Genomic DNA, 18,946 nt, shown 5'->3' with positions numbered 1-18,946 from the left:
GCGTTTTCAGAACAGTGCGGAAGGACGGACTTTTAAGTCTGAGCTGCTTTTGTGGTTAATATGGGTAATTAAAGCTATCAGATGAAAGCACAAGTTGTAGCAACAACAGGTTCTATGACAAAAAGAATATACGGGACCACTTTATAATCACATTGGTCTCATACAAGTTGGTTTCATCAAGTTGGTCCATCAAGTTGGTTTCATACAAAAAATGATAATAAGCACGGAGATGTTAGACGCCCCAGCGAAACTTGTTAGTTTAGACGGCAAAAAATACTAATAGCGTTTCACCTTATTTATTTGTGAAGATGCAGTGCTGAATTCGGCATCCTAATTTCAACATAGTCTTCCATATGCAGCGTTACTTACAGTAGAAAATTGAAATTTAAGACTATAAAACGTTTACCGCTAATAGTGGAGGTACTACTAAATATTTTGTACATTATCCTATGTAGCACGTTGACGTAACTCAGGTACTATGGTAAGATGATTCTCTGGTTATGAACTGAGAAAGTAGATAGCCTCCTACTAAGTGCTTTAACTGATTTCTCTAGCAGAGTTGGTTTTAAATGTACAAGTATATGCTTAATAATGTGCAGCGTTCACACACTACACAAATAGCAGTGTAACATCGCAGTTTAAAACGAAAACGTACTTATGTTAATGACTGTGAGAACTGCATCGTAGCACAAATTTTTTTTTGCGGAAGATAAGTCCATTATCTGCCATTTATTTACCTACAGACGCAACCGTTGTTGTGGTAATAAGAACCAATAATAATAGTACTAATGGTAGCCTTCTTTGGTTGGCATGCCTTTATATGCAACATACAACGTATATGAAAATGGTATACAAAAAGGCTCATAACATCGTTGTTTAGGTATTGGCCTAAAACAGGATCAAATGTACTTAGTGGCTAGTATTCCTTTTATTTATCAGAGTGCAATTCCACAAATGCTACCTATCGATTGTCATTTAAACAGGTCTCGTACGATTATGTTTCTGCAAATCAATTTAAATAAAACGTGATTACTATGGTGGCCGAGGACATATATTCTGGTGGGATTTCGTTGGGCTAACCAAAAAGTTTATCGATCTCGGTTTGCTTGTTATCGGATGTGCACAGATGAGATACTTTAGACTGACCTGTTATACGTTATTAATTTTTAAGAGCAACGCGCTGAGAAAGCCGTTTTGATCCCTCTTTATAGTAAAATCTGGGGCAACGCGCTGAGAAAGCCGTTTTGATCCCTCTTTATAGTAAAATCTGGGGCTAGTACAAGATGTTTCGCGGTGGTCATGGTGACATTGATTCTCGCACTGCTTAAACGTACCGTGGTATAAACATGTGTATCTAGATATAGTGATAACGGTATTACTATTATAGAACGCAACTAGGCTCCGTTACTGGTGGGGAATATCTAGCTTCAAAGAAGGTTACTAACAGGAGATAGCAAAAAAATGTGTTTCTATGGCATGAAGTTTGCATCTGTTGCATATATTCACGATTAATATTTAATATCGTGTTAAACCTACTTACTTAAGCTTAAATGCAAGGTAAAACATATTCCGTATATTTGTTAAATATTTGTATATGTACTTCGTTTTAACATGTCAAAAAACAATGCGGACATGAAACTTCGTTGACCGTCTGATAAAAACTACGTTTATCCCTCATCGTGACCAGCGAAAAACGAGTTTTTTTGTTTTTCCATAGCAAGAGTATATGTTTAAGGCTGATTTTAAGATATGAACATGTTCTGGATAAAGCACGGCACATTTAAGCAGGCTATTTTAGGTGCACGAACATGCGTTTATCTGCTATTCTCTGTAGAAGACACCTAGGTTTCTACAGAACAAACAATAAACAGGAATTTGGTTTTTGTATGTGACGCGCCGGAACAAGGTTTGAACCAGTGTAGATATTACTTACTAACATAGAGAAGGAATTTTTAGAAGCAGCTCTTAACGGGTTTAAATTTTTAAGTGAAGCCGTGATTGATGGCGGTTGTGTCGTGTCTGTATATATTGGGTTGTTGAAAAAGCATTGACGATTTTTTTCACTAGATGGCATTAAAATCACATATTTCTAAGTTCAGTATACGAGCCAGTAAAATTCTCTGGATGCCTATCCTCAGAATTAAAAAAGAGCAACTCAATAATGACTAAAATTTCAACAAAAAATAAATGCTACACAATTTTTTTTACTAATAAAAGTTATGCTATTTGCGGTAAAGGTGCAATATCAGAAAAAACGGCACAAAAATGGTTTAGCTGCCTTCAAGTTTATGTGAAAAAGATGTTACTCGTAGAGGTAACTCAAATGAAAAACATATTGGTGAACCTATTGGATTCTAGAGGGTTAAGCTACGGCATAGGTAAATACTAAACATCTACCACATAACAGTTTCAAACCCTTTGAAAAATGGCTACAAAATGAAGCTTGATGTTTGTCTACCATGCGAATTGATGCATAAGAATTTATTCGATCGCTAATTCATCTGCGGATCGCTGCAGAAATGCGTCCAAATCAAGTCATTTTTAAAGCTGTTTACTACGGGTGATGAAAAGTAGATAATTTTTTTTCATTATGGCAATTCTAGACCACGTACACCCTTAGTTACTCGGTAAAATTTGAGAAAACCTGAATGAAATTTTAATGCGTCCGTTGCGTCCAGATTTCGCACCAACAGACTATCGCAAAACTCCCGTAGTAGTATTAATTTTGTTCCAACGAAAAAAACGCAAAGGTTATATTTATTACAGTCTTTAGAACTTCTACAGTAAGTGAATCGTAATGCCACCAAAAAGATGGCAAAAAACCATCGATTAAAATTACAGACGTCTAGCCTCGCAATATTCTTTTAAAATATAGAAAATATTTGTTTTAATTTTGGTTTACAAACTACAAATATATATATATATATATATATAATCTATCCTCTTCAAAAATTTGATTTATTTTGGCAAAGGCGAGTTTGTTCAAAAATTAAAGATGATGTAATAGAACACTTAGCGTTTTAACCTTTCAAAGTCATTAGGAGAGTTATAGATATTTCCTTTTTGCGTGACAGAAACGTATATATCAGTTCTATTGACTTTTTTACCTTTTATGTTACTTCTATGAACTTTTTAAGCTACCCATTGTAGTTAAAATATATACCTTAATTTAAATCGGGTCCACAAAATTATGCCGTTAGAAAAAAATGCTTCTTGTTTTCGGGATTTCATCTAACTGAGGGGTACAATACATGCTTAACAGTTCAGGTATTTTTCGGCTAGTTTACAATACTGCTTCAATAAAAATCTATGCGAAAAAAGTATCAAGAACTTTTTTAAACCAATTACAAATGCACCATTCATACACTAAAAAGCCAAAGCACCTACTTCTGCTCATTTTCGATATTTTAAAGGCTCGCACGTGCTTGTACATTATCAAAAAACTACGACATCTCAACTAACCAAGAAGGTGAATGAGCGCGCTGCTTGGTCCCATTATTCTCTCTTTTAGTCTGACCCTCCCTAGAATCAAACGTGACTGTCTCCAAACGTATGGGCGGTGGGGTATCGACGCGTGTTTCCATTGTTCTGATTGTGAACGCACCGGTAATATCGTGGGGCTTTAGGGCTGACAGAACAGTTCCATCAACGCTTTCCAACGCTTCTCTATCTGTCGTCGCCAATGGTATTCCGAATACACTATACGGTGAAACATGGTATTTAGCACGCGCGTTCTTGTTCAAGCATTACTCTATTCTAAATGGTCGTCCTATAAAGTTAATAGCAGCATTGCCTCCGATGGAGCAAGATGCTTTGTTGTTACGTACAAACAACAAGATTGAGCTTTATTTTATTACCGCAGTACGCACAAATAACATATATGTATTTTTATAACAGTAATTAAGATGGTCGCAAGCAGTGCAATAATTAAGAAATAGAACACTTTGCAGTCAGGCGAAAAGGCGATGCAGTTCCTCTGATTTCTTTGAGTCATATGTGTAACGCTATTATTCTGTTTTAGTAACAACTCATAAGGAAAATCGGGATTGAAGCGGCCCGTCATGTATATATATATATTACAAGCGAACCTACTAGACTTTGAAACTGAATAGCTTTTGAAGTTCTTGACCTAGAGTGATAATATTTTGACACGTCTTAGAAGTATCTTCTTTTATTTTTTTACACATTGGTCCAAGTGCTCTCGCACTTTTGGAACAACCATATGCCTACCATTCAGATTCTCATATATAATTTCGCCATTTATGGCTTCACAAAACAAATCGATATTAAAATATTTCAAATATGCTTGCCCATTAGTTTCCCTTTTCAGGGCATAGAAAGCCCCGTAATCGGATGGATTTAGTTCTAAAGAATAGTAGGTTGAAACCAACATTGAATATTCGTTTGCTCAATCTAGGAAGTAACCAAGGTATGGTAATGAGGTCTATGGTTGTTATTAAGTAACTGGACTGCGTTTGCCATGGTAACGGTTTACGAGCCTCTTAAAGAATATGGTATAAAGGATTGCATTCAGTATTTCACTTTGGGCGAGCATCCCATAGTAATAGATGCTCCTGATGTCATAGCAAGTACTACCGTTAGCTCAGGATAAAACGTTACTCGACATTACCGCCGAACGCGATTTCTTTCCGGGGCGACGGTCGAACTTCTTTAACTTGGCGCCTTGCCGATTGGCGGTAGAAATTGAACCATGCTTCGCCTATGGCGATCGTATTCAACATGAAGGGTTTTTCGTCGGATAAATTTTCGCAGACTGAACACATTACACGCATTTCAAACGGTGGACACATTTTCTACTAAGTTCCTGCATTTTCAGAGTTTGGGTTATAGTTCTATAGCAAGTTACATGTAAAATACTAATTTTTGCCAATAGAACCAGTTGTGATTGCAGTAATGCGTTCTTGGTTTTCGGGTGCCGACACCTGATAATTTACCTGCAGACCTTCAACAAGCCAATCTTCGTTGTTGAAAAGCTTGTACGATTGCTTGCACGTGCTATGCTTTCACTTCAAGCTTTCTCACCTAATGCCTTCATACACTTTGCAGCACGATGGTCTTTGAGGAGCAAGAACTTGCCCATTGAACGTTGATTTTTGAGACTAAATTTTTTTTTATTCCTGAACTCATTTCTCTTGGGGTACACTCAACCGATTTTCACTCACAAATTTCTAAAAGCCCAGGGCGCTTGCCAGCCAAAATTTGCTTTTTGTACTACTTTATCAGTGTCTTCCGGATTCGCTTAAAACTGCTAAAATCGGCTTACTATCTATTTTCGTCTTGAAAAATAAATAAAAAGCATTCAGACCTGCGTTTGATCGTAAAATTTGTCATAGACTCGTTGGTGGGCGAATTATTTTAGCTGAGTAACAATCTATGTATACAGTATGTTGCAAATGCGATGAACCAATTTCTGTATCCTCTGCATAGTGAAGAACTAGTAGTTTTAGTAGGCCGATTCCATTCAACATTTTTTTTGTTTTTTTTTTACGTTTTATGTGTCGTTTTACGTGGATTTTTGGCAAAACACCTGAAATGACACTAGATATATACTATCCGCAGAGGACGGAAGTTGAAATCGAAATATACTTGAGCCAAATTATAAGAAAAGATCTATCAACTACCGCTTTAAGCATAGCGATAGCATACAGTGTGTTTGACCCAAATTCGATGATGTTCGTTCAATCCGTTGTGGACGACCCAGAATATTTGTCTATATGATATAACGTTACTTAATGACTCTACCGGAATACTCTGTGTTCAGCTATTTTCGAAATCATTTAATGCATAAAATCACTGGTATCGTATAACGTTTCGGCTAAGTTTCTGCCTTCCATTAGTCATTGAGTCAAAACGTATGAAAATAGTATTTTTTGATATTGTTGAAATATTTTCCTTAACTATTGTTTCTAGGTCAGCGCAGATTACAACAACACATTCAAAAGCTTTTAATTCTGTCCGAATAAGCTAATTAAATTCAATAAATACACATCTATATCTTAAGAGTGGAATAATAAACAAAAAAGGTACCATTCGATAGCTGCTGAAGTGCACCGTATATGCTAGTTGAAACGTTTACTGGAAAACCACAAAAAACCAAAATTACTGGAGGAAGAGAAAAAGGGGAAAAATAAAAGGCATGCAGAACTCGAGCAGAATGTGTAGGAATCGGTATTTTGTATATGAAAGACCTGAAATACGAGGGGATTCTCGTTAATAATTGTAAAATCTCGTTCGCCGGCGAATCAAATTTAAAGTAGAGTAGAATGCCTTTTAGTTAGTTTTGAGTAGAAAATAAAAATGTTATTTTACATACTTCTGCCCAAATAATGATGCAAGTTAGAAGTAGACGCCTGCCATTTTTGTTTGTGATTTTTCTTTTAATGTTCTGTTTCTAAGTAATTAAGTATTATATAACATTGGAAAGCGCTTTTTTTCAGATCGCAAATTTATTTTTTTTGCTTCTGGGCGATCTTTGGGTTTTTTTCTATCATTTCCCAGTCAATTTCGTTGGCTGATTTAAAATTAGTTTTTATTTCCTATTCGAATTTTTTTAATGTTTTATCGGCGTCGTTTTTTATCCCATATAGTCAGGGTTCTTAACTTATATACTGCTCTTATTTTATAAGGTGTGAAGATTATCTTGTTCTGAAAGAGGTACATCGACCTTAAAGCCCGAAATTGAGATTGAATTTTCCATAAAAAGGAACTAAGTATGAGCTAGCCTAATATATAAAAGAAGGTCAGACCATATGAGAAAGAGGCAATATGGGCTACTTTGTTTCTCTCTCTAGTAATAGAATATTACTTTTAAAGTTGAATACTCACTCATAATTTTTAAGGTGCACACGGCTTGGAAATGAAGCGTGATTCAACCGAGTTTTTTTGGACCAGATCTCAAAAGATGGGCTATATGTAGAACAGCGAAGTACTTTTTTTGTATTTTATCAAACTTTGGTTATATGACAGAGGAGCAAATTGACAGACCTTATTTTTTAATCACAATTTTGCCTGTTCTAAAGCCACATTTTTGAAGGCAAATCGAAGCAGGTTACATTTTATAAAAGTCCTTCTATTGAGATACAGCATATGATCATCCTAGAAGCTCTGTAAGTCACTACGTTTCAAATATATATATGAAATCTAATGCCTCTGACGCTGATTTTCAGAAAAATTCAAAGGACTAAGTGGCCTCAAACTATAACCCAGTTTAGTTAGAATATGTATGCGTCAAGTGTCAAATAATTTAAAGAATTGTAGCTTTACACCGGTTGTATCGCATATCAATATCGTGAATCACATGTTATATCTGGTCGCTTTTCAAAAAAATCACAACCTTGTTGACATAATGCCCCCTTTGAATAAAATAATATAGTCGACATACGTATTACATTGATCATAGAGTAGAATTTACCATGAATAATTACGACACAATCATGTATAACCACGACAGTTACAGGTTTCAGTCCGGCCAAGCTGGCTTTGGAAAACGGTGTGCACATTGTTACTCTTCGAGAAAATTGCAGTTTGTGGATGTGCTAGTACTTGGGCCGTTCAAAGGCTGACTTCACACTGTGCGGTAAGACTTCACGTAGACCTATGGCAGACGAATCATAGCCTTTGATCTCCGCAACTAAGCAGTATATTATTATAAAGTTCTGGCTTTTCTAGCCATAGTCCGAGCCCTTTTTAGAAAGCAAAACATTTTTGCTTCAGTTACTTTTAGATGACTGACCCATTCGCAGGAAATTCCTTAGAAACCCGTAACAATAATAATAATCCTTAGTAATACATATATATAAATCCACATAAATTTAGCAAACCGTATCAATTACATATGTTACATATGTTTTAATCGGCTAACCTTAGGTGTCCCCTTGTAGGTGACCTTGCAGGATTCAATGTATGTTTCGCCAGTTTTCAAGGCGGTCTTGGGAATTAATTGTAAGAACAGATGTCAACTTTGCTATTGATTTTCTTGTAGTTTCTCAGTGGTTTAAAATTATTTTCCTTTTAGGTACTTCTTGGCTTTCGAAAAGAGGAAGAGTCGTAGGGGGCAAGATCTAGTAGATATGAGGTAGACATTTTCTTCCATTAAGATTTTCGTGAAACAACTGGTGATAGATTTGCACGTTTAGCGCCATCCGTGCTCTAAGCCTCTTCGCTTTCACGATAATTTGCCGTAACTCTTGTGAGGGTTTAGCTCTCAGCGAGTTTCTCAAGGACTTCCATCAGCACTTTCCTAGGTTTGTATCTGTACTTGCTGTGACAGGACGCCTTGAACAAGAATGATCTCGAAGGCTATTTCATTCTTCGCGAAGCCCCTCATGCAATCGCCGTTGACTCGTAGCCAGGCTCTCAAAAGTCTTTAACAGCATTAGCACATACATACTCAAGAAGAACGGAAAAAAAGCGGAACGTTACTCACTTCAAACATGATTGTGCAATCAAAGCGCCCTAACAAGTGAATAACAGACAGGTGACTGTCCTAATCCTGCTAATAAATTCTGCTAAGAGTCAGCCCCTAGACGACAGAAGCCGGCCGTGTTGCCGATACTGTTTATTATTTGTGTTCAGTGTATATCGGGGTACATGTTAGCGTGCTATTTGCCTATTTCTAGTACCAGAATAAAGCCGGTTTCGGGTATGTGGGGCAAAGCTACGAACTAATCATCGCGAGGGCAAAAGGTTCGTGTTCGGAATATTGTCCACAATTAGCTATTGTGCAGTTTATTCATGGTGGACAAAGGTTATATACTTTACTGCCTGCGCGAAATCGATTACCTACATCGTTAGCGGCCGCGATGCAGCTTCCGAAGGGTCCGAGATCGATTTCTATGACGAAAAGTTACGATTCGAATTTAATGAAAAGGCTTAAGGGCTTATGAAAATTTCGGAAAAAGCCATTTTTGATGAACTCGGTATCTTAAAGCAGGAATTTGAAATGTTTTCGGAAAGAAAGTATCTCTCGCTAATTGAATTGGTCAGATAGTCAAATGGCTGTTGTTTTTAGACTTTTTTTTTTCTACTTTGCACCATTTAGAATATTTGGGTTTATTTTGGATCTTGGACGTACGGCCAGTCTGAGATTTGACTCCGTTGAATTTTTTGCTTCTAGTGTATTTATGCGAGGCTTTGACAACTCTGCTTATATCGATTCTTTATTCCCCTGGAGAGTTAGTTTAAGCAGGTTTGACTATTCAAAGAGTTGGATTGGAGAACTGAAATGTAGACGCTCGGATATGTTACTGTTCCTGGGTTACCTTCTGGTCGTTTCTGTGCATTGCGGGCTTTCAACCACAGCCCGGTTGCAAGTATCACTATTAAAACTGTTCATATCTAGTTCTTTAAGTCCATATTTTGTCAACCCCTGGCACCTTATCCTTCTATCTTTTTCTTCTTCATAGGATTGAAACTCAAGCTCCGGATAGGTTATAGTGGCAGAAGTGAAGGCGACAGGCGAGAGGCTCCCTCAATCGCCGGTACGACTCGAAGTACCTTCGCCATTAGTGACGACGCGGCGATTGTGACTTCGGCACCAATGCACCATACAAGGGCTTCAAGAGGACGAGGATGTCTATATATAACAGCGTGGAAATGAGGCAGGACGGCTCACCCTATCCTTGCAGCATTTCTGTGACAATACCCTCAACGGCCCTTTCCAAGCTTCTGTTTAGTCTCTTAAGGTTTCATAAGCCTCTGATCAGCCATTCCCTTTGCGCTACTAAGTCCATACTCCCTGTCAACCCCCGAAATTCCTTCGTTCCCTAAAGCAGCCCGCTTCGTTACCATGTCTGCAAAAATACTGTGCAAATTGCGAGGAGAGGAGACTGCAGGAAGAACCTTAGTAGGTTGTCTGTTGATCGGTGAGGCTGTTTGTAGGTCGTAGAAATAGTGTCCCTGCCATCGGCAACGTCGCGGGAAAAGCATATATATATATATATATATATATATATAGGCTTTTTCTGAAGTGCGTCATCGTCCAGATTCACATGTCCCTCGACTTCTGTGCCAAAAATTACGGTATGTATAAAAATGGGTTTGCTATCTTAAGCAACCTCCGTATTTGGTCACCTTATAATATCTTTCGCTTTATGGATGTCACTAGCCTTGAATTATGAAATAATTCCACAGAAGTAGCAGTCAGTATATTTTAATGCAACGGTATGAATAGATCATAAGAAGAATGTATTCTTGTTGAGTTGCTTTTGTACGTTTTTTCTTACTTGCCCTATTATGACATTCAATTGATAGATAATCATACTTTCCTACTGTTCACAAAATATTATGATAGCAGTTAGTTAAAAACATGCCTGCATGACACTGGCTGACCAGACCATATTGGGAGAAGGATAAGTTCACACCTATTACCTGTAAAATTTACATTTTTCCAGCTGCATATTAACTTTTGATGACCCTGTATGCGCGCAATTCGCCTATAAAATCGACATTACTGCATTCAGTGTTACTATGTTTGTTTGTAAATTCACAGAATTTTCTTACGTCCAAGATGTTTGCTCTGTTACGACAAGGTTAATAACAGTTGCTGCTTTTGCCATTGCAAACGTCCTCCCTGCCCGATAGGCAGTGTTCGCGTAACCAGACTGCGATTCACTTTTGTCGTTAGCTACCTACTGTGACGGCCAGTGTTTGTAGGCGATGGTCAACGCTGCATAGCAAGGCTGCGAAGTAGTGTTGTCTCATCTCATCGAAACATGGAGGTGGGATCGGATTAGTTACAAAGACCTGTTATCTGATAGGGCAGCCAGGCAAGGGGTTGTCACGTTTAGCGGTGACAGTGCGGTGAACGTTGCGTAGCGGTGTGTCTTGAGCAACATAACTCTGCGCAGGTGATGACTCCGACCGTGTGCAACGAAATTCTCCATGTTCAGCCTCTCTCTGTTCTTGACCGCGGTCCAATATCACTGCCACTACTATGCGCTCTAAGCGACCGTTGCTGACCACCTAGACATTGCCAATGAGGTACTTACTACCCGGCTATATAGTCCCAGTATGCCCCCTGCACCCTGCGGAAAGGTGACATAGAAACCGCTGTGGCGTAACGCAGGAACGCAGCAGCTTCCCAAATGACGAGGGACTGCAGCCTAAGCGATCCCCGCTGGCTTCTCTATAACAAAAACCCGTTGGTGATTTCAACGGAAGTACATAGCTTTGCCACTCGTTGGTTGATTACCGTTACGCTTTTTAACAAGACTTCGCATAGTAACAAAAAATAGAAGGCAAAGAAAATGTGTGGATGTATCCTAACACTGTGCTTCAATTTTTTATAAACTACGGTATCATTGGAAGCTTCACTTCACGACGATTTTTGATATAGTCTACCTTGACTTTCAGTGGCACCAAAAAGAGGCTTATCTCTATCGTTTTATGCTTCAGTTGCAAGTTTGACTAGCATTATTTTATAGTTACGTATTAAACCGTAAGCGTTGGTTATAATTTTCGATTCATTAGCTATAGGAGGCATCTAGCAGTCCGCACTGAATGCTACGATTACAGTAGACATAAGGACATTATATTACAGACCGGCGCATAATACCGAACTTTTTGCATTTGCGCATAGGTAGGCATAGTTTAGCTGATACAACCTAGCTGTCGATGGTTTTCGTCAAAAACCGACATGGCGTATGTTTGCGGTTTTGAGAGGGTCACGTTAAACTGGATTCCGTAAACTCTTACGAGAACGCACACAGAATATTGCTAGAATGTACCCATTTCATTGAATTTTCGGTGCGTGAGAGACATACTATATGAAAGTACATAATCATATCTTTGGAAGCACAGTGTAGACGAACAAACGGGAGAGACAACTTGCTTGTTCACTGTGCTAAAGTTAGCTGTTCATGGTCATCAATGTGTGTAAATTGTCGATGTAAGGCTGCCAAAATAAAGACTTGTCGTTCGTTGCTATTGTAGCAAGCTGAGTTTCCAGGGAGCCTGTACATCGTTATCGTCGTGCCTCTAGTGGTCAAATAATTATGTGGGAGCCCAGCCAGAAAACAAAGTAGATCGGAAAAAGGAAACGGCGATGCCTTATTCATTTAATGCGGCCAGTTACAACAGTAGCGGTAGTACGGCAATGGATCATGCGCTTATTCCTTCTTTTAAAAAAGACGGCAGCCAGTCGTCGTTCACTGTAGTCTTTGTCAAGGACGACAAGGCCCAGGCCTTTTCGCTTGTTCCTACTCGATATATTTTGCATCGAGAGATGCTAGACAGAAAGAGACTCTGGTGAGCTTTCACCGCCCATCTATAGTGGGACAAGTTATTTTTCTATGTGGGTGTCCTGCCCTTGCTGCACGATTCAACATAGTGATAACGGGTTGGGGATGTCCCGGTTATGCATTAGAGAAGACCAGCTAAAATGGAAGGGTGAGCATCGACAGAGGCAAAGTAGCCTTAAGGTTTTTAGGTTCGCGCGTTTTCACTAATGTAGCTTGAACCCCCACCAATCTTCGTTTTCTCCCCATTCTACTTTTGGGAGGTTGGGAACCTTCTATTGCTCTCCCGTTTTTTCGATGATCCTCATTTAAGAGGACGCTGGTTCAGTTGACTCCGGTAACTTTTTGATTTCACTTCAAAGTCGGTCTAATCTGGCTGCCCCGGCCCAGTTGCCTAAAGTATTTTCGTAATTAAAGGCGAACTTTGAGCCGGAGCCTTTCTGGCATAAACTAAGTCTGAGTCGATTGTATATACTATTATCTATCTATTGGCATACTCGAGCTAGAAAAATTAGTTGTATTTCCAAGGCAGTGCCAGTGTACATGCTATTTGTACAAAAGCAAAAAAAGGCACATCAGGATTTGCCTTTGTCTAGGCCTAAGACCTGGACTAAATGCAAATGCTGGTCGATGTCGTCGGCTAACATTAACGGCCATGGTAGATGCACATAAAGCTTTGCAGTAAAACAATTTAATAGAGGATTTATGATATACGGCAATACGACTTTCCAAAATAATACCTTATGACAGGCAACACTGGATCATAAGAGACCGTTAACAGTGCTACACTGTCTTCTGCGTTTTTAAAAAACAAAAAAATTGTTTTGGACCATTGACGCCGGAATATCACAGAAGGATACCCAAGAAGCAAGAGGATATGTGGAATCGATAGCAGATGCTAAATCGGTTTATCCCTCTATTTAGGTTTTTGGGTAGACTTCGAAAAGCAATGGAAAACAAGCCAGTGTAAAAGCTAAGCAACTTAAAGCTTAACACTTTTCGAGAAGTCAAAATACAGCTTTTACTTATAATAGTGTGGCACTGTTAGTTTTTGTGAAAAATAATTAGAACTCGGGCCGAAAAAAAGACTAGCTTTTGTTTAATGTCGTCGTTTTTTCTAGCAGACGTCATTCATTTCATAAAAATGGCTCTCAGTTCAAAGACTAATTCTATTTGGGCTAATTGAATATCTCTGTTTCAAAAAGCTTCCAAAAGTCTTAAACTATGCTAACAATCACCGTGGTAGTGAGTTCAGAGGTTAACATAGGTAGAAATGACAGCTGTAAGTGATGATAGTACTTAATTAATCGACAAAAACAATTGGGTTTCCTTCTTCGCTCCTTTGTAGATAATGGCCAAATACATAAGCCGCCAAATTGGTCGTGTAATTTAGTAGCTAACTTATCTTTTTATTCTTGATCTAGTATTAGTTTTACTATAATATAAACAAAATGAGGACGGAAAAAACATGTTAGCGGTAGCAGAACGCTATTCTTGACCGAGGGTGAAACGCACTGGGCGATGAGGCACTCCGGGGAAGCTAACGGGAAATACTTGACGATAGCATGTCGTTTGGCTATAGTATTCAGTGCGACGATGATGGATAATTGAGCTAAGACGCGGGCGACTTGAACATCTACCTTGAGATACAAACAGTTAATACTTTTTCTTCGACGAATGTAGATGTCAAGATATCATTCGGATATCTATTACATAGAAGGCAGTCACACGTCGACGGAAGACAGACTAACGAAACCAGAAAATAAAAAGACCTACGACATAAAAACGAATAAATTCATCCAAGGATGACCATCACATGTGAGGCGGAGGCTACTAAGGGTATCTAGATCGATCCATCTAATCGAATCTGATCTTCATAAGAAACACCCATTGCACGGTATGTTCTATACAACTATAATTACTGAACAAAAAATTTCGATCTGCCAAGTGCTTTTAGCTTTTGTGTCTCATGATGAATAGAGTAGATAAGACTCTGCGTAAATTGTTGCTTCATGCATCTTTTTATCAGATGTTCAGACTTATCTTCGTCACAACGTAATATAATTTAATAGTTTAAATACGTTCGGACAACGCAGGTATGATGTCACATTACACTAGAAAGAAACCTGTTTATATGACCGTAGCGATTTCTAGTACCAGATAAACAACCAATTTAAAGAAATTTAGTTCCAAATAACGCTTAAATGCCTTGGACAAATCTATAAATTATGTAGCGGTAATAAGTGAATCTAGCGCTGTCTCTGCTGGTACGCCATGGGTCTTCAATTTATTCCTTTGTATATATGTGTGCAAGCGATCTCTATCTTCAGTCGATTTTCATTAATTTTACAAGTGTAAGAGAAACACAAAAGTTTTGCTTTTTAGCGTATAACAATCATTTCAGTGGGTCTACGTAATACGCAATATCCCATATATAAAATATGTGACCTTTCTTCTATCTACCCCAAAAGTTGGATGTGTGTCATATCAAAATTTACTAAATGGCCTGAAATTATTATCGAAGAATAGATTTATTGCAGGCGCCGCATAGTAACCTTGGCATCTTCGTTTTGCAAACGCAAAAATATACATTTCTTTTCTTGCCTTTGTACATAGTTTATATAAATGAACATATGTTGTATAATTTGTCAATATAGTAAGATTTTTGGCAGCAAACTAACGGGTGTTGAAAGTAGCATAATAAGCCTTAGTACTTTTCTGTGCTACGCTGTCTTTTTGATTTTTTTGTCTTAATTGTTTGTTAAACTCTTGAATTGAATTGAAGTTAGAAAAATATCTACAAGCCTATCGGTTGATTGCCTGTAATAGCTGCGGATTAAAGCTTAGGTAAATGAATTAATTAAGAAAGACTTAACTCAGGTCTGTTGGTTTTATTTTGAATATATTGGGTGTTATAAAAAAATATATATACAAAAAAATATTGACGGTTTTTCTAAGCCAAAATTGAAGCAGATATGTTTTGTATTTAAAACAATATTACTAAACTGAATATGCGCTGTTTTTTGTCAATGACCTTTTACTATTTTTTTTTTTTTAGTAATATCATAATCCTATCATTGTAGAACTCTTGTGGTTCCTGAGAGAAAAATTGTAAGAAGTAATGTCTGAATCGTTAGATTGAAAGTTATCAATTTTTCATAGCCATTCGAACAGCGCGACGAACAACGAAATTTTCGAAATAAAGATGACACAACAATCCTTGAACCGTTTCTTCAGATAGCGGATCTTGGTCATAAACTGTACAATTCTTTTAGGATCTGAGCGGCATTTATGCGTTTACCATAAAAAAAAAAAAGAGATAGTTTTTGCTGAAACTTCAGTCTGAGCACAGGTATCCAAATGATTTGATCCAAATGAAACGAACGCCGATATTACCTGACTTGGAAATCCGTTTAACTAGGAGAACAGTAAATAATCTTTCGCAAACCCGATATATTATTATAACATATATGTATATTATTGCGACACTGGATTGGATCACACGCGGCCTCCTATGCAATATTAAGACAAACTGTTTACGCTGTTCCGAAACGAGCTGACTTCTGGTTTAGTTTTGTATCTTTTAGGAAGTCATAGGAAAGGCAGCTTTTGTCCGGAGAATAATCACGGCTAGCTAGCTTTAAAGGTTACCCTTGCCTTCGCCAAGCTTTAGTACCGATCATCATGAATCGAGTTGGCTAAGCTGTAGGTTGCATCCTGCAAGACTCTTGGCCTGTACTACCAAATAATTCCGTGTGGCCTAAGCTGATACTGTGTGAAGCGAACTGGCCTGTGCACTGAAGCTACGAGCTACCGGCAACGATGTCTGCCCAAAAGGAAGGGTCTACGGTATTTTCTCGCGGTCCAACAAAGTCGTCGCTTGCCCAGTCACTCTTTGTTGCTATTGCCACGGATGAACGGACAGACCGCCTGCCTGTCTTTGTTTTAATGTGCTTTGCTTGGCCGGCGTTCATCACGGCGGTAGTTCTCATGTGGGCTGTTCGTGCTCTTTACCTGAGTGGCACCTCACAGCTGTATGAAAAACCGAAAAGTTCCTCGGTGCATCGAAACGCAGGGAAACAGACTTCCGACATTCCGCTAGTAATACATTAAACGCGGTTCGACTTGAGCGCGAAGACTAAACAACGTATCGTACAGGTGGAATAGTATAGTGTTGAGTTACCGCGTGTTTGGGCCCTGCGTAGGAGCCCACACGGCCGAGTCGATGATCATAAACACTCAGACGCTTACTCGCTGATGGATCCGGATGTACGTGCCAAGTGATACTAGAAAATGTCATGTAACGTTATATGCATATATACGAACTTCAGCTTTACTCGACAGAATTTCAGAGTGGCTTACTACACTGTAGCATGTAATCCCTGTATCCTCGTTCGTGACTTATCGTTTAGTTAAAATATCTTCGAACTGGTGTTTTTTTGTAGAATTTAGAATAAATCCGATTTTTATATCAGTGAGCTGTGGCAAGTCGGCTATGACTAATTCACTGCTACCTGCTGCAGGATACCCAGACGCGCGTTCAGTGCTATCGATGCCTGCTGCTCAGCTGCTCGTAATAGTAGCGTAGGTATTGCTACGTGTGTTCAGTCATGACCCTGTCTTCCAACCGAAAGTAGTGAAACCCAATTTTTCCATAGAATAAAGCTTGCAACTCGGAAAAGCTGTGAAGTCCAGCTTTGGATAGATTTTTTCAAATGCAAATGGCCACCATTTCGAAAATGGGTCGACCTGTGGACGTGTGCAAAAGTACACAATTAGAATGAGGATTTGTTTTGGTGAACCCTTGGTCACGATGTAAAGGTTGTGGGTAGACTAACATTTTGACACAATGACGCAAGAACGCAATAAACAGCTCTGGATATCACAGAGGAAATAGGTTTGGAATAATTGTCAATAGCGGACCGAGCTTTATCTTGCAGATTAGTTACATCTGGAGACACATAACTACATCAGGTTACGGGAAAATATATGTGTAGTTAGCGGCTTTTTGAAGTTTTTGAAGCGGCAATTTGAAAATACCTACATAATAGGAAAAGTACACTAGTAAAAGTAGCCGCAAAATATAATGGTTAAATAGTTGCTAATAATAATAAGGTAATAGAATGTTGCTTGAGGCTGAAAAACAGAATATGTATCAATAATGCCAAATCTGCTGGCAAAAAAATGAATTTCAATATGAAAGCAGTCATGTAGGTATTTGGCTGGCTTGTGCTATCGTACAAGGGTAAATGCTTCCTAAATTTGACTAGTTTTTCTACTTATCCATTGACGTCATCAAATAGAAAAATAAAATAAACGCATCTAGAACTTTCCGGACATAATCGCTAGCGTAATTTCTCCCATTTTTAAAAACACCAACTAAATCTTTGAGAAAAAGATTGTTTGTAAAAAAAATGAAAAAGCTTAATCGGTGAACTGCTGCTTGGGACAAGCTAAAATCTCATTGAAGCTAAAAAAAAACTAAGGTCCGGTTGTCTTCGGAAGGTTTCCAACCCTTGTTAATTACTTGTAGCCAGTGTTTTAATTGGCTGGGCGATAAAGGTTGATTTGGCATAATGTAAGCTAGTTGAAAACTGTTTATATTGCCACTGATTTCCATCCTTCAAGGCAGACGAACTTAACTTTAATATAAGACGGCCTGTTCGCTTCGTTGGTCAGTTGGTAGTCGTGTTAATACCGTCGTTGGCTTTGTAGAGACCTTACTACCTTTTTTTTTGCCTTCTGCCTTTTGGTTAGTCGTTCGACTGAGCAGGTAAACACTTCGATCGTTCAAGCAAAATTTAAACGTAATTAATAACAACAACTGCTTAAAATCGAAAACTTAAATGGTTTAATGGAATTAACAGTAGTCCAATTACGCTTATTTGCAACTATTCTTAAAACTGGTAACTGTATAAACTGCTTTTTTACAAGTATCCTCTTTAGTACAATATCAGCTACGCCAACAACGCTCAAAGTTTTCGCAAAGAGAAAATAAAAGTATCACATTAGACAAAACAAAGGACTTTGCAGACGTGAACGGATACTCAGTCGTTAATATCACGGAATCGGCCGGAACAGCTGCTGCCTTCGGTAAATTCGGTGCAGTGTCACGTCTGCTTTCTTGCTAGATCAAAAATGTTCCCCTAGACCCATGATGTTGCCTGGGAAATAGTCGTGTTGCACATTTAATGTATTTTTATATCTTATGTGAAATTAACTCTGAAGGACTTTGTACTTGTAGATGTGTAACCGCACACTTTCGAATTCGCAGACTAAGATGCAGCCACCTCGTGTTTAATGAATATTTTCTCAAATCTAATGTAATAATGTGTTGCTTCTCCTAGATAATTAGTTATTTGAATTTTTTCGTCAACAATTCGATAATGTAAAATTTGTGATAAATTATAGCAGTAGTAGTAATAATCGCAGTAAGGGGGTGCTAAAGGCGTAAGCTATACGCGTACCGCCGCTCACTTACTACGTCGTAATTCTGAGATTTTCTGGGATTCAAAAAATATGAAGATACTGTAAAAATGAAGCGATACTTAATGTGTGATTATTTTGTGTGATGGAATACACTGACCTATACAGTTGATACGAACTTTCAGAGACGGCGAAAGACTAGGATTTCCTCCTTTTTTTTTTCCTTGTTGAGCTACGTAACGGTTATTGCTGGTTTTCCGAAT

At 38.3% G+C, this 18,946-nt stretch overlaps 1 protein-coding gene across 7 annotated transcripts in view; it reads left to right on the top strand.

Moving 5' to 3' along the window:
• The window catches only part of LOC111243269 (serine/threonine-protein phosphatase 2B catalytic subunit 2-like), a 74,150-nt gene that overhangs the window by 23,911 nt on the left and 31,293 nt on the right, over positions 1 to 18,946 (top strand). Inside the window, exon 1 of one of the 7 annotated variants that reach the window (XM_086978347.1) lies at positions 16,001 to 16,526. The exons of the other annotated variants lie outside the window; for them this stretch is intronic. The gene's annotated coding sequence lies outside the window, so the exon portion shown is untranslated. Of the gene's footprint in view, positions 1 to 16,000; positions 16,527 to 18,946 lie in introns of those variants that run through there. 7 annotated transcript variants of the gene reach the window in all.

This window comes from Varroa destructor, unplaced genomic scaffold (genome assembly GCF_002443255.2).
Source record: "Varroa destructor unplaced genomic scaffold, Vdes_3.0 BEIS01000001.1, whole genome shotgun sequence".
NCBI classification, from domain to species: domain Eukaryota; kingdom Metazoa; phylum Arthropoda; class Arachnida; order Mesostigmata; family Varroidae; genus Varroa; species Varroa destructor.
Note: the sequence above shows the minus strand (reverse complement) of the source record. Positions and strands in the feature narration are given on the sequence as shown.